A 22831-nucleotide genomic window follows, 5' to 3' on the forward strand; every position below is an offset into this window, starting at 1 on the left:
AATGCCAACCCAGGGATTAAATCGAATATCAACTGTGCTAATCAAAGGCAAGTTTAACAAGATAAGACTGGTGTTTACATTTGGAAATGTAAACAAAAGACTTTATGATCCTAAAGCTGAAGAGAAAAAAAATCAGATGGAAAGAACATGGTTTAGCTTATCTAAATCAGCAGGAACCTTTACAGATAAGGAATTCTGAAGACAACAGGCACAATAATGCAGGGGTCTGTGAGCCAAGATTCTGGCAGAATATTTAGGAAAAAATAACAAAATGGCTTCTGAGGTGATCTAAAAGGAAATCGGAGCCCCTGTGCAATAAGTAGAAGGACAAAGCGAAGTAACAGATTTACTGGAAGGCCTCCTACTGACCCCAGCCGCGCTGAGTGCACAGCGTGTTTCAGGGCCTTTTTAAAACCCTGGAGATGGTGTTTTGAGCCAGTCTTGCTGACGTAAACACAGACCCTGCCTGGAGATTTTCCAAAAGCAGAGGGTGAAAGCGGTTCAGCGGAGATGTGCTGTGTTATTGTAGTAAACGTGCGGGGCAGCAGTTCCCAGCTGTCTTGGGACACAGCCCTCTGCCAGGCCGCACTCTCTGAGTGTGGTGTGACTGGCGATAAGACCTTCACAGAGAGAAGATAGCACCCAGAGCAAACACCCCCAGTGCTTGTGTAAACAGAAGGAAGGAAGGATTGAGAGAAGGGAATTGTTTCTGAGTGATAGAGAAGTCTGTGGATTATTTGAGAGGGGGGAAAAACTACCGTGAGGAGTGTTTGGATAACGTAAGTGCTGATTAGCTGGCCATTCATTGCTAGGGGACTTCAGTGATGAATAAATGATGGGTTTACAAAGCTCAGATATCACACACTCAGGGGTTGTAAGTGAGCAAACAAGTCCTTGTCTCTCTGAGCTATAACTGAAGTAATTCTTTATTCGTTAGATGTATTTAATTAAATGAACATAAAGATTTAAGCTTTTTTTCTTTCTCTTAAGAATATACATAATGAAATTGGAGCCAGGTATGCAAATGATATTTTCTATTTGGCTGTAGATCAATCTTGTTTAGACTTTCCAAGAAACCCAACTTGATGCTTCACAAAACAGAGTGGTAAAAGCCTGGGAGGGGTGCGCAGGTGGATGGGTCAATGGGGGAAAAACACCAAACAAAGGGGACATCTGCACTAAAGATAAACATATATATATGTTTTTGTTGATTTCAGAAAGGAAGAGAGAGAGAAACATCAATGATGAGAGGGAATCACTGATCAGCTGCCTCCTGCACGCCCCTCAACTGGGGATTGAGCCCACAACCCTGGCATGTGCCCTGACCAGGAATCATACCGTGACTTCCTGGTTCATAGGTTGATGCTCAACTACTGAGCCACACTGGCTGGGCTAAAGATAAAAATTTCAAAAATCACAATAATTTGGTTACTTGTATACTTAACCACCTGAAACTTTTGTAATTAGTAGATGTCATCAGAGATACTTTACCCTGTTTTTCTTCTTGTTCCACAATTTGCAAGCTCATTACAAATAGGGCTTCCATAAACTTCGGAAGGCATGCGGAGGAATGAGGCAGTAGCCTGTGCCAGTCCTGCCTGCTGAAGGCAGGAGTTACGGGGGATCCCAGCTGGTAGATAAGCGCTCTCAGCACTGGTGTGGGGCACCTGCAGGAACTATGAATAGCGAAGGCAGGGTGCCCTTTAGACATATAAATAAATGGAGGCAAAAAGTTGATTTCAAAAGATTCTTTTTAAATAGCTTATTAAACATTAATTGTCTTTAATTTCATTCTTTGCCAACCTCAAATTATTCAGTAAGTATGAATCTTCCAGTATATTATAAAGTGCTAGGGGATTATCACCTGATCTAGCTCTAGAAGTGGCAGCTCTGCCTCTTCCTTCTTTTCACCCCACCTCATCTGCCTCCCTCCTCCCACCCCTTTCCTCCCTCTCAATCCCCCCACAGAACCCCCACCTCTTCTTCTTTACAAAACACAACACCCTAAAGTATAATCTCTTTTTGCAAAAAAGGCAAATCCATGGAAATCGCTTACCTTCAAAATGTATGAAATTGAAGAAATCAGAAAGTGATATTAGATACACTCATCTTGAACAATCCAAAAAGTGGTATAATTTCCAAAGAACAGAGGTATCTGAGCTGCCAAAACAAACAAACAAAAACAAACAAACAAACAAAAAATCTACCACTAGAAACCTATAGGTTATGGTGGTAATGGTAGGAGTGGAATCACAGAATGTGTGCAGCATTTTAGGAATACTGTTTCATTAATCTTCACAAAGATTCCATGCAGAAGTGACTATCCACAGTTTATAGAGAAGGAAACTGAGGCACAATGAGGTTACATGTGTTGACCAAGTCTAGACAGCTGATAAATGGCAGGGGCAAGAATGTAAAAAGTTTGACTCCCGGGCCTGGGCATTTTTTCCCACACAATGCTGACCAAATGACAGATTTATTATCTGTCTGTGTTTTTTGGTCTGGAGATAATAGGAAAACTCTCCGAGGTTTTGGTGGAAGTATCAGCAGGCCTTTGAACAATTCAGAGAGGCTGTTTCTCCTCATTAATGGGGTCCCCTTGTTCTCTATTCTCAGACTATTTTTACTTTCTTTTCTGACCTACTATCTTGAAGAATGTTGTATCCATTTCTCTTCCCTAGTAATAGGTGCATCTTGTCACTGTGCTGGTGTGTGTGTGTGTGTGTGTGTGTGTGTGTGTGTTGCGGGAGGGTGGGGGGGGGAGAATGTGGGGAGGAGAAGCACTAGTTTGAGAAGAGAAAGGAGTCACATCACCTCTTGGGAACAGCTTGAGAAGTGCTGTATTACAGAGAATTGTTATATGTTCTTAAACCCTAAGTGGATTCTCTGAGAATTTTCAGAAATCTGCTTGTAGTTTTGTTTACTGACGATTTGGCTTTGGGGTGGTGACTTTTGTAAACGGATTCATCTGTCCAAGTTTAGCTCAAATTCCAAGTCTCTTTTGTCTTTAAAACACTGTCTCACCACTTTCCTCAACTTTGACTTCTCAAAATTGGTAAAGACTAGTTATCAATATCTTTCCTTTAATATTTATGCCCTCCCTACTCAGAAACATGAGTATTCTTTTTAAAAGCATTATCTTGTCTCTGACTAGCATGTAGACCCCATGGGTATTGATTACTTCTTTTACCTCAGTAACATTCCTCCATCCCCATAGTTAATATAGAGTTGGCATTAATGTTAGTTGTTCTATTATTTGTTCTATTATCCTCCCATTGTTTCTATTTCCATATCATGAGTGACTCTACACATATTGTTCTTTCCAAGACAGGTTTTGAAATATTTGAAGACAGTGATCATGCTTCCTCAGAGCCTTCTACATTTCTCCAGTGCTTTTTAGCATTTCTTTCACATGTGGCATGGCTTTTTGATGGTCTCTCCTCATCCATTCCGTCTGAATTCTGCCCTGGTTGTCAACATCCGTCCTTAATGCGATGTCCACAGCCGAATTCCAGTTCTGTTGCATTTAGGATAATTACCTCCCCTTTCTATATGATATACTTCTCTGCCACTTAGGGTTCAGTTAATTTTCTTGGCATCCATCTAATGTTGTTGGCTTGTTCTGACTTTCCGTTTGGCCAAAATCTCTTCAGTCTTTTTCACATGAGCTGTACTCGTGCCAGGAAGCAATCATTCTAAACATATGCAGCTGAAGTTTCTGAACTTCATCATCATTCCTGGTGTTTCATCCTGTGAGTTTCAGTGTGTTAGTCCTCCCAAAGGAAAATTTCTTGATTTCTGGATTATAATTCAACATAATCTATTAGACTATTAGGTTATCATGCCTATTCCATCCCCGCCAATCAGAATCCTGCACGTCCTTCAACTTGAGGTCTTTCTCTAACTTTAATAGGAAGTACTTTCTTTTTCCTTTGAGTTCCCAAAGAGTTGTCTAAAACTCTTAGCACTTACTGAATTCGACTTTATGTTAGCAGAATGGCATGGTGGTTGAGAGAAGAGCTCCTGGAATGAACAGACTGTGTGCAAACCGAGGCTATACCCCTAAACCTCAGTTGTCACTCAATGTAGGTAGCAATGCCCACCAGTTAGTATGTGTGAAGTGCTTAGAATGGTACCTGGCACATAGTTACTACTAATATCATTAATTATGCCCATACTCAATAAGTGGATTTTAATGAAGCCCAGAACAACTTCTGGACAGGATTTTTTTGAATCATTAAAATATGGCTATCTAAAGAAACATTTATAAGTTATAAATTCATGGAGACAGAATATTTGATAGGAACAACATTTTCCCAAGGAGGCATTGTGAGATGCTCTCCAGCTAAAGACCAGACTCACAGGCTTGTTCACTTGCAGTCAAATGTTAGCTGATATTTTTATAAGCACTATGCACATCTACTGGTGTCATGTAGGGCAGGTAACCTGGAGAAAAATGGCTTCCATGTTATGAACTCTGTTTATCAACATTATAATTAAAGTACTTAATTGTTCAGAACATCATTTTAGCTTCTGTGTCCATGGGCTTATGCTAATTTGCATTTTGCTTTGTACAGCATAACAAAAGAAATTGTAAAAAAATTTTTTCTTATATGAAGTATAATCTTTGTTTCCTTGGGGAGTGGGGAGGTACATCATGGTGCACCAACATCAGAAACTCATGAATTTAATTTTTGGCATTTATCACAGGGATTAGCAATCATTAGCATGATAACTCACTCTGACTCAATATTTAATGATAGTCTACTAAGAATTTTGTGTTGTGCTATGTAGTGTTGAAATGCCAAGAAGTATAAGATAAAATTTTTATACTCGGGTATATTTGGAAATACAACTCATAGTAAAGAAAAGAAAAATGTAAGATCTATCATATGGTAGTTCTGTAATCAATGCATTACTAAGTTGGTGGTAGAGAAAAGTGGGTATTACCAGATCCTCTACAGGCTAGTTCGTCATTGCTACAAACCTATTTCAATTTCTTTCTACACTATCACTGCAAGAACCTCTAGAGACAAAAGAATATAAGCCTTGAGGACATCATTGCTTAAGTAATAATAACATATTTGCACAGTGTTGTTTCTTTGAAAATTTTCTCTCCATTAAATTATAGTTTTATATATACCTGATGATAAGGATTATAATAGTTAAGTCATTCACTTAACCATTGCTGATGATAACCTTATTTGTCCCATTTTTGAGACCCGGAAAATCTCTCTTAGAGTGTACACATAGGTTATTATATTGGTAAGAGGTAAATCGGTGATTCAGTTTACATCGGTGCAATTGAAAAGCCCTCTGTCTTAACTACAAGAATATTGTGTTCCCATTGTCTCCTAATCAGTAGTCTACTTAAGGAATCCATTATTAGATCATTATGAACAAACTTTGGTGTGGGGGATAGAGATTAATTGGAAATGGAAAGCTAAGGCAGGTTGTAAAGAAACTTCTATATAAGCTGATGAGTTTGGAATATCCTGACAACAATTATGAAAGCCACATTAGTGGATTATTACCAAGAGAATGGCATTATATATTTTTTGTTTTAGCAATTTAATTCCTTCAGTTGTATGCAAACAGTATTAAAATGGGAGGAGACAAGATATTGGGAGACAAGTTAGGTGGTATAATGCCCTAGATACATCATAAATTTGTACTCGGGACATACAACAAGATAAAAAAAAGATTGATTGGTGAGGTGTGTCTGAGGTAAACTTGCCCAGATTTGTGGACCTGTTCATTATGGAGGGCAATGAAGAGGGAAGAGTAAAAATGGCAGGATGTTTAATGATGCCATTTCTGAGGTTGGGGAAGAGGAGTTAGGAGGGGGCTGAGCTTTAGACATGTTGAGTTCCAGGTGAAGGAAAACATACCAAAGGCGATTTGACATCCTGAAGAGTCAGAGCTCAAGAGCAATCAGACTAAAGGTTTGTGAATCCTCAGCCTGTAATTGTAACCATGGCAACAGATAAGGTCATGGCAAGGGGCTGGCTTGTTGTAAGTGGGAAGATATTGAAAGAGGTAAAGGACTAAACCCAGGAAAGCCACACATGTTGAAGGCATGACCCTTTTTTTAGCAATGTTCCAATCTGATGGGTACAGGAAGGACTCTGGGATTGGACTTAGGTGTTTCTCAAGCCCCTGTCAATATGATTACAAGCTGTCCTTTAGAGTAGCTTCCTTAGTGGCTGAGCCATTTAACTGTTGTTTTTATTAGTGTCACTCTCAGAGGATTGACTCCAAAGCTGGGAGACGGTTTGCTCTCTGTAAATTGACTAAGGATTGGTATAGTCTGGAGATATGCATTACTTACTCATAAATTGGTTGTCAGATATCCTAGGTTTTCTTTAGGATTTTTTCCCCCATAAAGTTTGCATGTTGCATTTCTAGTTTTAAAATAAATTAGTCTAGTGTTGGAATTCACATGAAATGATTGACAACCCCTTAATAAGCTCCAGGTTTCTTGTGAAATGTCTTGGAAACTTTATTGGCAGCTTCCAAGGTCCTTATAACATATGAGTGTTTAGATTCTACTGTGTTGTTCTCTTTCAGTAATGAGCAGAAGTGTCTCTACAAATTGGCAGTATTGTCCATTCATTGGATGAGAAATAACAGCACTGCAAGTAGCCTAGGGCCGTGGTCGACAAACCGGAGCTCACAAGCCACATGCGGCTCTTTGGCCCCTTGAGTATGGCTTTTCCACAAAATACCACGGCCTGGGCAAGTCTCTTTTGAAGAAGTGATGTTAGAAGAAGTTTACGTTTAAAAAATTTTGCTCTCAAAAAAATTTCAATTGTTGTACTGTTGATATTTGGCTCTGTTGACTAATGAGTTTGCCGACCACTGGCCTAAGGGGAAGTACCCATGTTACAGGGCAAGGGCAAAGAGTTCTGGCCTGAGGTTCTACTACTGCTTGAGCTCGAATCCTGGGTCTTCCTCTTACCCGCTATAGGGCCTCAGGCCATTGATTCTTCTTTATAAGCCTTTATTTCTTTATTTGTAAAAATAAATTATTATAATACAGATAGTACTTTTCCGAATTGTTGAGGATTTTCAACAGATATTTACCCAATGTTGGACACTAGAGAATGCTACATGTAATGACTGAGTATTAATGCACATTGACTAGAGTCAATTTCTCTATTTAATTCTGTTTTAAATACCTTTATAAGTGCTATACTCTCTGGAAATCTTTTTTTTAAAATATATTTTATTGATTTTTTTTTTTACAGAGAGGAAGGAAAGGGGATAGAGAGTTAGAAACATCGATGAGAGAGAAACATCGATCAGCTGCCTCCTGCACACCCCCTACTGGGGATGTGCCCTCAACCAAGGTACATGCCCTTGACCGGAATCGAACCCGGGAACTTTCGATTCCGCAGACCGACGCTCTATCCACTGAGCCAAACAGGTTTCAGCTGGAAATCTTTTTAACTGACTCCCCTGAATGTGATCCAGTTCCTAGATCTAGTTCCTGGCTAAATGGTACTGGGGATAGTTCTCTGATACTAGAGGATATTGGACTATCACAGCAGGACATTCTAATGGATTTGGAAGACTATATTGTTTTCAGGGTATCCCTCCCTTCCTCTTACAGAGTCACCACTTCACATCTGTAAGCAGAGCGCTGGCCTAACTCTGCAGCTTAAGCAGGGGTCAGAACATCTGAAGCATCTGCTGATATTCTGGTATGTTCATTTCCTTTGTTCTCCAGACAGATCTCAAAGAGCACTGCCTGAGTATTAAAGAAGTGTTTCTTCTAATGTCCATGACATGGTGTCATGCAGACATGAGAGCCCGGGCCTTTTCACAGGCAATTATAAAAATCAAATGTGGCTTAGCCCCAGGTATTATTGCAGGGTGCATTGCATCCTGCATAGAAGAGTAATCCTCATCATATTGTTGGGTGAATTCCCCCAAATTTCAGTATTTAGACATAGAAGTTCTGCAAAGTTAAGCAGAGCTGTTCTCTTTGGACTCTGACTAGGGCTGTGGAATTCACTTGATAGAAACTGAATAAGATAGCTGGCAAAATAGTCCCTTTCAGGGATTGCATACATTTATCATATTTCCTTGTGTAGAAAGAACAATATTGCAAAATGGCTTTACCATTACTCCTATTTCATAAACTGACTATGAAGAATGTGTTTTTATCAAATGTGCCTCGATGTTATTTTTGTCAAATTCTACAATTAAAGTTTCAGTACATAACTCCTAAGGTATAAGTATCACATGATACCTTAAACCATTTTATGAATATTTGCCCTGTTAGTGTAAGACAAAGGTCACATTCAGTTGCTCACCAGTCCTTATGAAAAGCAAAAACATCTGCCTAATCTTGTATAGCATTTTAAACACATTTCTCATTTATCAGGAAAAGATGTGTTATTAGTTAATGGTGGAAATTCATTTGCCCAGGTGTGCATTGGCCTTTAACAATTCTTTATTGCTTCAAAATTACTCTTGCCAATGTGTGTCTTTCTGAGAAACCTCTGAGAGACACATCCTGCTCTCACAGTAAATTGAAGAGAACCCAACACTTCACTGACATGGAACCTGAGAGTCCCCAGCTTATGTAAGAGAGGTCCTGATGAACTGACATAGTTTGGAACTCAGGGGAAATATGAGGGTGCAACAAAACATTAGGAAGGAGAGATAAAGAGAAGGGTCAGGTCCTGCCTATGACATGACAGTGGTTTTGTCATGCATGTGACAGAGGTTTTATCATGCATGTGAGCCTGGCTTGGCTGCACATTTCACCTCTTAGGCAGGACTAAGGACCTGCCTAGGCCCAGGTGCTTCCAGGCAGGACTGCAGATCATTGAGCCTGGGCTGAACCTATGAGACCTTTCCAGCTCTAAAAATGACCTTGAGTAAGAACAAGTCAAGGCCAGATGGCCAATCAGCATCAGCTTCTCCATCCTTTGCGGATGGCAGACCATGGGGCTGCTGTTTCTGGATAGAATTTGAGCTTGACTGAATATTCACATATAACATTTAATCAGTGGAAACTGTGAAAAATCAATCAGTCTGGTAATACACATGGATTTCACAGTCACAGAATATAATTTTTTTTTATTTCTGTCAATACATTTATATTCTAACTCTAATTTACTATTTCTGACAGACAGCAGAGAAACTTAATCTAGTCACAGTCACAGCCAGTTTGCTTCATCCAATTTAGCGCTTTCTAAATTGCTCTTGGTTAAAAATCGGGAATATTCAGGATCTTCCCCTTCATCCCTCTCCTTTTATTCCATGCGGTTGCTTTAAGCCAGTGTCTCTATAGAGGCAGTCAGGGGGACTGTTTTTCAGCTCCCCTACCCTGACTTCTCTGTTAGCTCTAATGGGAAAGTAGCCCACCTTGGGCTCTAGAACCGAAACATAACTTAGGTCAAGATGTTGTCTTTACCCTGCCAGAGGCTGGGACCATGTGACTATTAGTCAGGTTCAGGCTGCTCTCCTCTGCTGCCTCGCAGGTTGCTGATTATCCTGGGGAAAGGCTACGTCTCTGAGGACTAGAGGAACTTGGGGGGGGGGGGGTCGGGCGGGGGGAGGAAGAATGGAAACAACAGCCAAAATTACAAAATTAAAGTTACTTTGATTACTGAGGAATGTGAGGAAATCCCTCTGTAAAAATCTGTGAAAGGAGTGTTTTCTCATTTTAGTCACATCCGCAAATCTTGAGTAAAGATATCTGATTGTAATCCTCTATCCTCAAACTTCATCCTAATGTCACATTTGACAAATAGCAGTCTGTCTCCCAGGAGCGGTGGCGTCAGAGTTGTTTGTATTGAGGCAGATGCTGAACAGCCAGAGCCCTAAAGAAATTAAGAAGCTGATTTTTTTCCAGAAGGAAATCCATGGAGAAAACAATCAACTGATTACCTCATAAGCTGTCCTTGGAATTAATTTCAGAGCTCCTTAAAGAATCTAAATCCCCCTTTATAAAGGTTCTTATAGGAGTTCTTAATTAGGTCCCCATTTTTTGTCACCTGTAATCAACATTCCCCTTCAAGTCTCTTTATAATTCATTTAGATTTTAGATGAAATAATACAGATTTTAAATTACCCAACCAAAATTCGAGGACAATTTTTATACCATTATGAATTAATAAAACACAAATATTGGCTTAAGGGTCTGAATATTGAGTGATTGATTGATTCATTCATTCTGCAAGAGAACCAAATGTATCTTTAAATAGAGCAGAAAAAGTCAGTCTAACAAACAGCATTTTGGGTTTCGGCACAAACAGCATTTTGAAACCAAATGACTAAGATAATTTCTAGAGTTGTTAATTTATACTAGCCAAATTGCACTATTAGCCACTATTGGTCACAAGTTTATGTATTATAAATTTTTTCATTTTTAACTATTTTATTTTCTTCTTCTTTCTTTAGTTTTTAGTAAATAATTGGAAAAAGTATCCTGTCATATATACATTTAAAAAATGTAAGAAGATTTTATTAATTATGCCAGTTTAAAGGGGCAGGTATATACCCAAGTCAGGTAAATCGGCTGCAATGAGAGTAAAGATGTGAGAACCCAAAGGAGAAAAGAGCCCTCAGGAAGGAAAGGTTGGAACCCAGTGCCCCCCCAGTTATCCCACTTTGACCTGCTCATCAGTACATGCCTGCCAGGAAGCCGTCTTAGGATGACCGACCACACAGTTCTCTTAGTTGTCTGAAATCACCATCATTACTAAGTGAATCCCTGAAAAAAAAATGATACAGCATTGTACCATTTAAAACTAGCCGGGACCGGTTTGGCTCAGTGGATAGAGCGTCGGCCTGTGGACTGAAAGGTCCTGGGTTCGATTCAGGTCAAGGGGATGTACCTTGGTTGGGGGCACATCCCCAGTGGGGAGTGTGCAAGAGGCAGCTGGCCGATGTTTCTCTCTCATCGATGTTTCTAACTCTCTGTCCCTCTTAATTCCTCTCTGTGTAAAATCAATAAAATATATTTAAAAATAAATAAATAAATAAAACTTGATTCAAGGGATTAAATACATTTTTCCTACAGCAAGAACTGCGAGTCAAAGCTATTAAAATGATGCTATGGGGGGAAATATCCCTAAAATTTTCTTTTTACATCTCCATTTCCTATAAAATTTGTTAGTCTCCAGGCTTTTTTTCCTTTAGCCTAAAAACATCAAAAGGTTCCAATGTGATCATTTATTCAAATGTGAATTTTATGTTGAAAATGTATTTTCAAAGTAGGGTGGGAAATCGACTAAAATGAAAGCCAGCATCCCTGAATGAAGACAGTTCTTTCAACTACACTGTGTTGTGTACCTTTCTTTGATAGTAAGGCTATTTTATTTGCTTTCTCTTTTTAAGAATGAGATGAACAATGAAGATAATTATGATGATACAGGTTTCCTTCCAGGGAGATGGTTGACAATTGGGGAAAACTGTTTTCATGTAGATTAGTGGTTCTCAATAGTGGGGGCTTTCAAAAAATGCTTTATATCTGGGCTCCAGCCCCTCAGTTTCTGATTCAGTTGACCTAGAAGGTGGTCCAGGCATTAAGATTTAAAAATTTGTGATGTGGTGAATCTGGTGTCCTGGCTTCCCATAGATGTTTCCATGGGTGTTTTGTTTTACTTCTCAAAAGCACAGTTTTAAGCTAAGTTAGGATTTTTATTGAAAGTGTTAGGCACAGCACCAGCATTTTATTTTCAGAGTTCCTGAGTCAAATGATATAATCATTATAATGCTATCTATACCCATTATCAAATTCCCCTTCAGAACTGTATGCTGTTTACCTGTGTCATCCAACATTGGGTATTATTTTTAGCTTTTGTTTTTTGTTAAATATAATTTGAAATTTTGTTAAAGACATAGAAACTTTGCTAAGAATTCTTAGTCATTTCTTTAAACATGTTGCTCTTATTAAACTCTTAAGAGTCTGGAAATGGAGCCCATGACCCCAGAATGGGGGGAAAAGTGTTAAGCACAACTCTCAAAGACTCCTCTATTTTAAATAGAGGAGATTAAAAAAAAAAAAATATATATATATATATATATATATATATATATATATATATATATGTATATGTATATATATATATATATATATTTTTTTTTTTAATTCATTTCAGAGAGAAGGGAGATAGAGTGATAGAAACATTAATGATGAGCAAGAATCATTGATGGGCTGCCTCCTGCAACCCCCACACTGGGGATGGAGCCCTCAACCCAGGCATGTGCCCTGACCGGGAATCGAACTGTGACTTCCTTGTTCATAGGTTGATGCTCAACCACTTAGCCACACTTGCTTGGCCACATGAGATTTTTTTTTTTTTTTAATGTAAAAGTGTAAGTCACCTTTTTAAAACAACTCCCAACAGTTGTCAATCACCGCTTAATCCAACTGTCATTTCCTCTTTAATTTGAGTAGTTCTGCTTCTTTCAATACATTTTGGCTCTTTCTACCTTCTATGTAGATCAGAATCTTAGTTACAGACATTAATTTGTTCATCAGCTACCTTCTTGGTGCCTGTTGTGTGTCCAATTTTGTATCAGGGCTTAGGATACAAAGATTACTAAGATACACCCTAGACAGTTTGGTTCAGTGGATAGTGTCAGCCTGTGGACTGAAGGGTCGGGTTTGATTCTGGTCTAGGACACGTAGTACCTTGGTTGCAGGCTTGATCCCAGGCCCTGGTCGGGGCATATGCTGGAGGCAACCAATTGATGTGTCACTCTCACATTAATATCTCTCTCTCTCTGTCCTTCCCCCTCCCTTCCAGTCTCTCTTAAAATAAATGAGAAAATACCCTCAGGTGAGGATTAAAAAAACACACAAACAATGACTAAGATACAGTATTTCCCCAAGGAGAGGAATTCTTGTGGCTATAGCTCTCATATCAAGAGATAAACTTGAGAGTATCCACAACGTTTGGGAGGAGAGTGTAAGTGGCTCCTAACTTTGTCAGCAAATGCTTCAGAGAGGCTATGGCATTTGAATTGAGTCTTAAGGATAAATATGTGACTTGATCTGGCAGCAAAGGGGGGAAAGGACATTCCTATAAAAGAACACTGCCTTACAGAACGTGCCACAGTCCATGGCTTGTTCAAGCAAAGGTGGCAAGGTCTCTGTTGGTGAGAAATTGCAGGGGATGAGGTTGAAAAAACAGACGTGGGAGAGAAGTTGTCTGACCTTTTAATGACAGGCTGACGTGTGTGCTGCTTAACCTTTGCATGGTAGGGAGCCGGTGGAAAGGGAACTCCATAAACAGATCTACAATTTGAAAAATTCACCAATAGCAGCATGGAGGAGGAAAGAAGGGAAAAGATTCAGGAAACAAGGGAAGTGCCCTAGGAGGCTGAACTATAGTACAGGCATGGTTGACAAGACCTGAAAAGGACTTAAAATAGTTATTTGTAGGAAAACCATGAGCACTGTGGAAAGTCTGGAAGATAAAACCAAAACAAAACAAACAAACAAAACTAAGAGGAAAATACAGATAATCTATAATCCTTTTACCAGAGATAACCACCAATAATGACTCATTCCAGTCATTTTCCCCTGCATGTTTCATATGGTTAAGATAATTTTAGAGCTTGAGGTTTTAATTTAACACTATGAAAAGCAGTTATTGCTAAGTATTAGCAAATTTAATGGCTTTTTATATGGATGCACAGTAAAAATACAAAACTGTTCCCTTGGTTGTTTCCAAGTTTTCCTAAAAATCTTATATTTAACATTTTTGTGCCTAAAGTTGTCTAAAATGACGCTTTTCGTGTATAGCTTAAGTGAAATTATGAGGTAAACCATACTTAACATTAAGACTTCAATACTGCTATATTATATCTCGGAAAAAGTGTAAATACTTGTGCTTTAGATAGATCTTAGAAATATTCAAGATATAGGATAGTTTGGTTGGATGTGGTGAACAATTGCTTTGCTAAAGTAAAAACTGATGAATTAATCTAAAATGATTTAAGGTTTCTGATTTGTCAGACTTGTTAAATTATATCATCACTAACCAAGAAAATAAAAGATACAGGTGGAACAGACTTTGCATGGAAGATAATGTGTTCTGTTTTGGACTTACTTCATTTGAAATACTGCACTGATAGGATATCTAAGTACTCTACAGTGACAGATGAAAATATGGAGTGAAATTCATCGAAAGAGGTGGGAGAAATTTGGCCAGTAAGTGTTAGTCAAAGTCCAAGAAGTAAGAGGGAGAAATAAATCACTAAGAATAGATTTATCTCTCTCACATGGAAGTTTCTCTCTCTCTCTCTATGTCTCTCCCCCTCCTTTCCACTCTTCCTAAAAATAAATGGACAAATATTCTCCTGTGAGCATTAAACTCAGATGGGGATGAAACTACGGGGAACACTGCTGCTTTTAAGAGTTGGGTACAGGGGCAACAGACGAAGAAAGAGTGTTCAGGAAAACCAGGAGATAGCATAGTTCCCTAGGCCATGAGTGAGCGATTGTCCAGAAAAAGAAAGAATGGTCCACAGCCCTGGCTCTCAGTCCTGCTAGACACATTCTTGCCTTTACAATCCCAGATAAAATGTAAAGAGAGTATCACGGACCAATGCACAACGTTTAAAAAATCAATATAATGCCCCAACTTTAACATAACATAAGGGAAAAAATAAAATGAAAGTATAGAGAATAAGTATCTCCATATGTAAACAGTGGGAAATGAGTAAAGGAGATGACAGGATGAAGGAGTCCTATGGTTGCTCTAATGTGCAGAATGACATGAATGGGATCCTGCCAATGGAGTCTGGTCCATACGAGCGGTATTGCAGTATTGCTGCCAGTGACCTGAATTCCCAGAATGGTAAATATTCCCACAAAACAAAGTATAGTTTCCTCTCAACTTACATTATATTGGCATTGCTGGAAAATTCTGTGCATAAGAAAATACTTTCTTTTAAGTGTACAACTCAATCAGGCTCTAAGTTCCGAGACTCATAAACAAGTCTCACCTGTGGTGACGGTCCACCAGGGTATTTGAAAGTCAGGTGTGACACTGGACAATCCTTTCTTGGCACAGGACGGTCCACTGCAGTGTAGGCCTCTCAGCATTCCTGGCCCTGCCAGTTAAATTCCAGCAAGGCCCCTAGTTGTTCCAACACCCAAAGAGCTCTCCCACAGCATTCCAGAGCACTCCCTGTGGGGAGACACAGTCCAAGAGAGAGGCATGGGTTCAGTGTCAACCACCCCTCCTTGGGGTTCTTCAGTCTTCAGGGTTCAGGCTAAACAAGAAGTGAAGGGGCTACCATGATGGTGTAATAATTGTGACCTCTGTGATCTCTTGTGTTTCTCCCTCCCTCATCAGATGACAGAGTTTTTCCACTGTTTTTACAAATATTGCTGCAATCCCTTCCTTCCTCTTTCAACTATATATTCTTAGGTTAATTCATTAGACGTACAAAGGTTGCAGGTCTCCCTAGCAATGGCTCTAATCTAGCCAGTTTCCAGCCCACATATAAGCAGAGTCTGTTCCCTTACAGCTAGTTGTGTCCAGGCTGATGTTCATACTCACCTGATTATAACTTGTATTTTAAACATTTAGCAGACCATAAAGAGGATCTTGAAAGAAACACCTTAGTTAGTCTGGGTGATTTGTGTGGTATTTATACTGACCATTTGGATACAAAAACTCTCCACATTTCCTCCCAAAAGACTATTCTACTTTAAGTCATGTGACTGTGGGCAAGTTGGTAAACACCTGGAGCTTCCATTTCTTCCCAATTAAAATAGTTATGAGGCATGATAAATCTATAATGCTTTAAAATAAAAGGTCCATGTTGTTATGGATCATGATTACCATGGAACACCTTGGCATGTAAGAGTAGGTAAGATCTTCTTATACTCAAAATAAGGACAAATGAGGAAAGTTGCTCCTCCAATATTTATTTGAATTATTATTTTAGGCATTCAGTTCATGGATGCTTTCTCTCTCTCTCTCTCTCTCTCTCTCTCTCTCTCTCTCTCTCTCCTCTCTCTCTCTCTCTCTCTCTCTCTCTCTCTCTCTCCCTCCCTTCCTCCCTCTCTAAATATATATATATATATATATATATATATATATATATATATATATTCATGTTTATTTTTCCTTCTGTATTTTCCCATGCCCAAAAGAAATGAACAAAATTAAAGTAGATAGAAAAGGTCTGGGAGAAAATTAAATTTAGACCTCTGAAGATTATGTTCTCAGTGAAAGAGAATAAGGAACTGTCATGATTTTTAAGAAACTATTTAACTGTCTTTTCCTACTCTCCTTTTCTCCCCCACCTCAGTTCCATGTGAAGCCATATTGTGAATTGTAAAACACATTTTGTGTTTCTTGGCAGTGGCATTTAAAAGATGATAGGTTTGTTTGTTTTCAGCCGTGAAGGATGTATATTGGCTTCCAAATGAAGGTTATGGATAATCAAGAAGGATATCAGATAATATAATTCATAATATATTTGGAAATTTTTACACCCCAAATCATTCATCAGTATGAGAGTATGTTGGATTACTTGCTCAAGGCTCTGTTCGAGCATTCATGCAATGGATATGAAAGGGGGAGAGAGGTTATACTTTGTAAGTTCTGTACAATGATAAAATTAATATTGATCCTTTATTCATTTTTCAGCTAGGGAAAATAGGAATATCAGATAAACACTATTAAGTTGTTTTCCCACTCAGTGTTCAATAATATTTCCTTTGAGAGAGTGTGTGTAATATGTAATTCCAGATGTATGGCATTGTAAAATAGATACACAGAAAATTGTGCTTAAAATAGCTGCCAAGTTGGTTCTATGTTTTCTACAGCATATCTCTCTCCACATGATAAACAATCTTCTCCTAATTCCCTCTGATCCTCCCCACTTACTGAGCTTCATAATAGTCCAACTAGTTTTGTTTGAATCCATTTTTTCTTCATAACACAGTGAATTGCAGTGTTTTTTTGTTGTTGTTGTTTTGTTTTTAATGTTTCATCTTGACTTTAAAAATATTAGAGAAATTGTCACTTTTTAAAATCAGCTCATTGCTCTTTGGCATGTAATAGGAAAATGGGCTAACATTCCCATGAGTTGCAGAGGGGTCTGGGACCTGACCAGTCCCTGCAGGGGGAACTTGATCCTTCCCCATTTGTTGACATCACGTTGCTGTTCTGTGCCTCGCAGGACATAGTTTTGTTTTTAAAGTGCATTTAATATCTTAACTTGTGATATTAAAAATTCCCCTGGTTTTCCATTTTTTCTTGTACATTATTTAAATTTACTAAAGGGTCTGAAGCCTTTATTTCAGATCCTGCTTTTTGTTCTCCACGAATCTTGAACCTTGGAATTTTAAAAATCACATGATCAATTTTTCAATTACAGGTTTTCTTAGATGCATGACGGGAGATTAAATGCTGTTAAACTTTCTGGAGAAGTCAACTGAGACACTGAAACTTTAGTTTCACAGATTGCCATTAGAGTGTTCTCCTGCACATTTGTGCTAGCAAAGGCTAATTTTCTAAGCCCGGGAGGAGGACTCAGAGAGCATTGTTCTCTCTGGAGCAGTGACCTTTATACAAAGACTCAGGCTCAGGGTATGAAAATAGCACCAGCAAATTCTGAAGGAGCCTCCATTCTTCCTGTTGTCCAGCAAGGAGTGTGGAGTCTTAGAGCTTCCTAGTGGTCCTGGTGGAGGAATGGGGAGGCAGTTGTTCTAACAGCCATGGCTCCTCAGGAAACCATGTCATGTGTCCCCTTAATCTGGAGGAGGGAACGGATTTCTCTAGACGTGTCCTAGGTAGGCACACAGAAGCAGTCCACTCCCATGTTCTTTTTCTGTGGGCCAGGAGTCAGCAAACTTCCTGTAAAAGGCATGTCCTGATTTGTGGCCCATGAGATCTGTTACATCTATCCAGCAACCTGAGTGTGCCCGTGGGCTGTACTTACACAGTGGAAGTGGCCCTATGTCAGTATAGCTGGCTTTTCAAAAGGCCAGCGCAGACTGGATTTGTCCCCGGTAGTTCACTGACTCCAGCTCCAGGTCTCCTGCCACCTGCTTATTGGGCTAGCTTGGTACACCCCAGCCCTAAAGGTGAAAGGAGGCATTTGGGGGCATAGTTTCCATTTACAAAAGGGTGGCCAGACATTGAGAGGTTGGACCTCCCCTAAACACATGTGGTATCCAGGCCACAGCCTGGGACATCCTAAGGAAGCTTTGAAAACATATACTAGTAGCCAAGTAGAGTTACACCATTATACTTCATGTGTCACATTGGATTCTAAATTCAAATTATAGCAGGTGGCAAAGCCAGATTGTTATATCTAAGGCCTATAGGCTTTTCCTATACTTGGACAGTCAGGTAAATGGATGGATAGAAATGCTTAATAAACGATATACAGCATGTCAGGGTCATGTTAGAGATAATTCATAACTCTCAGAAAGGTCCAGGCCCCCACCAAGAGCAGCAGGCCCTAGCCAAAAGGTCTCCTGGATAGGCCTTAGCAGATGGTAACAGAGGGTGCAGACACATGCAGATCTACATTTTGTTGTTGTTAATCCTCACCCAAGGATATCTTTTTCATGGATTTTTAGAGAAAGTGTAAGGGAGGGAGGGGAATAGGGGGAGAGAGAAAGAGAAAGAGAGAGGCATTGATTTCAGAGAGACACATCAATTGGTTGCCTCCTGCACACGCCCCAACCAGGCCAGGGATGGAACCTGCATCCCAGGTATGTGCCTTTGACTGGGAATCTAACCTGCCACCTTTTGGTGCACAGGCTGATGCTCTGTCCACTGAGAAAAACACCCACCAGGGATGCTTTTTTTTTTCAGAGAATATCAAGAGCACAGGAGGCTTGCCTTTCTCTATTACAAATCTTCACCTTCCCGCCAAAACCGGTTTGCCTCAGTGGATAGAGCGTCGGCCTGTGGACTAAAAGGTCCCAGGTTCAATTCCAGTCAAGGGCATGTACCTTGGTTGAGGGCACATCCCCAATAGGGGATGGGCAGGAGGCAGCTGATCGATGTTTCTCTCTCATTGATATTTCTAACTCTCTATTCCTCACCCTTCCTCTCTGTAAAAAATCAATAAAATATATTTTAAAAAAACAAAAACAAATCTTCCCCTTCCCTCTCTTTATTCCTGACTGGTAAACAGGACTTCTGCTAAGTTTGAACCTCTACCTTCCCACTCTCTTGGCAGCCCTGCTTGGTACCCCCATACTCTATACCTCCAAGTCAGTCTCTCCTTTTCAAAAAGCTTATTGCCCTTTGCCTTCAAAATCTTCCTTATTCTAAATCACTATTCAGTTACTTGAATACAACATTTTATAATCAACATGTTAGTCATTTATTCAGAAAAAGTTAGGTGTTCGTGCAGGCAAAGAAATCAGTGGGTAACCAAATCACTGAACACTTTTTAAAATTAATCTGTCTCTCTTTTTCCCCTCTGAATTCTGTTAAGTTCAACTCCGTTTTCTTTTTCCAAAAATACCTCACTACAACATCCTATAGGCCTTATAAATAATGAGATTGCCAAGTTTACCTATTTAACAAAAGTCTACCCGACTTTTGGAAATAAAAGGGACATAGTCCCTTGTTGGTATAATGCCTATTTGTGTTTCCTAGTCCTTCTCTCTCTCTCTCTCTCTCTCTCTCTCTCTCTCTCTCTCTCTCTCTCTCTCTCTCTCTCTCTCTCTCATACACACACACACACACACACACACACACATTTCTGTGATTTTATGTTTCATTCAAAAGTCACTTAAAAGTTTTAATTAAATAACACATGGAAAATGAGAAACTAACATTAGCCAGGGTGGCTGGTTGGTAGAGAGTTCTGGAAACTGATGATGATGGCCTTAAGATAAGGTTTATCTAGGCAGACTTAAGAGCTCACCAGAAGGAAAAAATTTTTATGTTTCTGTGTCCAATAAATATTTTTTGTAAAGTAAATAGGCTTTGGGTGCCTGATCTCTGTCTGTTTATTTGCAACCCTTCAGGTGTAGTGCAAGGTTAAGTTTTGGTGGCAAGATGTACCCACTTTCAAAATGTGTCCTTTGTGGAAGATGGCCTTGTGCCCCACCTGAAGCAAGGTTTTAGAAATGGAAAATAGCCCAAGTCTCTTTGATGCTTTTTTGGAGTTTGTTCTGTGTCACTTGGAGAAAAGGAAAATAAAAGATGGCTGTCAAGTCCCAGGTCCCTGCTTTCCGGAGCTCTCCTTGCCAGGCATCGGTCTGCCCTTGCTTCCGAGTGCTGTCTGAGGCCAGACGCCCAGGCAGTTGTCTCTGGGACAGTGCATACAACTTAAGGACTCTGGATTTCCATAAAAGATTCTGTGGTATTTCTCCCCCCTCCCTCTCTCCTCTCTCTAGTCTTCTGTTTCCTTTTCTTTTCCAAAATAGCATACCTCTGTTATCTTTTTGGAGCTGGCACTGCCTGGAACCAATTTCCACAATTTGGAGTTCTGTGAGAGAAAGGAAATTAAAGAACAGTTATTAACTTCAGGTTTTTAAAAACAAGTTGTTGGGTGTGTTGGTTTTTTTTTTGTTTTGTTTTTTTTTGGTTTTGTTTGTGTGTGCTTTTTGTTTAGTGAAAACTTGCATTTAAAGGGAAATCATTAAATTTGGAAGGAGGAAGAAGATAGATTTTTATTTTGCTTAATAAAATTCAAATTTTTCTACAATACATTAAAAAGAAATTATAAAATTATTAAACCTATAAAATCATTTTCTGAAACATGTTTTTTTGATACAACAGTCACTTAAGAAAGGATCTATCACCTTAGCTGGTTTGGCTCAGTGGATAGAGTGTTGGCCTGTGTTCTAAGGGGTCTCAGGTTCGAGTCTGGTCAAGGGCACATGCTTGGGTTGCCAGCTTGATCCCCAGTAGGGGGCATGCAGGAGGCAGCCAATCAATGATTCTCTCTCATCATTGATGTTTCCATCTCTCTTTCTCTTCCTTCCTTTCTGAAATCAATAAAAATGTTTTTTGGGGGGTTTTTTTTGTTTGTTTTTTTTAAAGAAAGGATCTATCTATTCCGACCATTCATTCATCTTTAAGCATTTAGTATTTACTCATGTGAAACAGGCATCATGCCAGGATCAATGATAGTCTGAGAGATGTCAAAATAAATCTTGTAATTTCTAATTTCAAGTAGTTCAAAATCGAATAGTTGAGGTGAGTCATATCTTCAAGTCCATGTAATATATGATAGTAAATGGCATACTTTGGCAGATCATTTTCATGTGGTAAGAACAGGGACAGTATCTTAGAGAAAGTGGTACTTAACTTTCATTCTTAGTTTATACTTCATCTCTTTTTTTCCCAATCGTTTTTATTTTTTATTTTTTTTGGTGAAGTGTTTAAATAGCCCATTTAAAAAAGTCATGTTTCATTATTATGGAATTTTAAAAGTTCTAAAAATAATCCATATACAAGTGCTTTATCAGATACATGATTTGTAGTATGACTTACGTTTTCATTCTTTTAATGGTGTCTTTGAAGAGCAGGTTTTAAATCCATTTTATGTTTTATTTTACAGATCATGACTTTTATGTCTCATCTTTGAAATCTTCACCTAACACAAGGTCATAAAAATTTTCTCCTAGAAATTTTAAGAGGTTTTAGATTTTACATTTAGATCTGTGATCCATTTTCAGTTAATTTTTGTATGTGGTCTGATGTTCATTTACTATTATTATTTTTGTATATTGATATTCAGTTGTTCCAACACTATTTATTGAAAATATTATTTCCTCACTGAATTGACTTTGTACCCTTGTTGAAAACCAGTTGACAACATATGTGTGGATATATTTTTGGACTGTATTTTATTTCATTGATTTGTGTGTCCATTTGATTACAATACTGTATTGCTTTCTCCTGTACCTTTATAATAAGTCTTGATTTAGATATGTATTCTGATTTTCTTTTTCTTTCACATTTGTTTTGGATGTTCTAGGTTCTTTGTATTTCCATATGAATTTTAGAAAACCTGTCAGCTTCTAAAAAGAAAGTTTGCTGGGCTTTTTATTAGGATCATATTAAATTTTTAGATCAGTATGGGGAGAACTGAATTTTGGGGAATTTATAAAGTGTTGAATCTTCCAATCCATGAACAAGTTGCATATCTCTATTTATTTAGACCTTCTTTAATTTCTCTTAGCAATGTTTGTAGTTTTCAGTATACAAGTCTTACCCATCTTTTGTCAAATTAATTCTCCTAAATAGTTCACATTTTTAATGCTATTGTGAATGGTATTTCTTTTAAATGTTGACTTCTAAGTGTTCACTGTTAGTATGTAGGAATACAACTGCTTTTGTATATTGATATTTTATATATTGATCTTTATCTTATAACCTTGCTGAACTTATTTATTAGTTTTAGTAGTTTTTTCCTAAATTGTATAGGATTTTCTACATAGATGATCATATCTGCATATAAAGATACCTTAACTCTTTCTTTCCAATCTGGTTGCCCGTTTTGTCTTTTCCTTGCCTGATTGCACTGGTTAGAATCTCCACTACGATGTTGCATGAAAGTGATGAGCGCAGTTATTCAGGTCTTGTTCTTGAGTTTAGGGGGAAAGCATTCAGTCATTTACCATTAAATATAATATTAGCTGATCTTTTTTTCTTAGATGCCCTTTACAAGTGGAGGTAATTCACTTCTATTACTAATTTTCTAGGGGGATTGTTCTGTTTTGTTTTACATGGATGCTGGATTTTGTCAAGTAACATTTTCTGTATCTATTGTGGCAATTGTGCAGTTTTTCTTTTTTATTACTAATGTATGACTTAAACGATGATGACTTTGATGAATTAAATGAATCAACAATTTTCAA

The 22831-nt window shown here is 38.5% G+C and overlaps 1 protein-coding gene across 4 annotated transcripts in view; it reads left to right on the forward strand.

Annotated features, from left to right (window-relative positions):
* Positions 1–22831, forward strand: part of ARHGAP28 (Rho GTPase activating protein 28) — a 120424-nt gene that overhangs the window by 43142 nt on the left and 54451 nt on the right. For 2 of the 4 annotated variants that reach the window (XM_084887738.1, XM_084887737.1), the window contains exon 2: positions 7616–7706. The exons of the other annotated variants lie outside the window; for them this stretch is intronic. The gene's annotated coding sequence lies outside the window, so the exon portion shown is untranslated. The remainder of the gene's footprint in view (positions 1–7615; positions 7707–22831) is intronic. 4 annotated transcript variants of the gene reach the window in all.

Source organism: Pipistrellus hanaki, assembly GCF_964339955.1.
Source record: "Pipistrellus hanaki genome assembly, chromosome: 6".
Taxonomy (NCBI): Eukaryota; Metazoa; Chordata; class Mammalia; order Chiroptera; family Vespertilionidae; genus Pipistrellus; species Pipistrellus hanaki.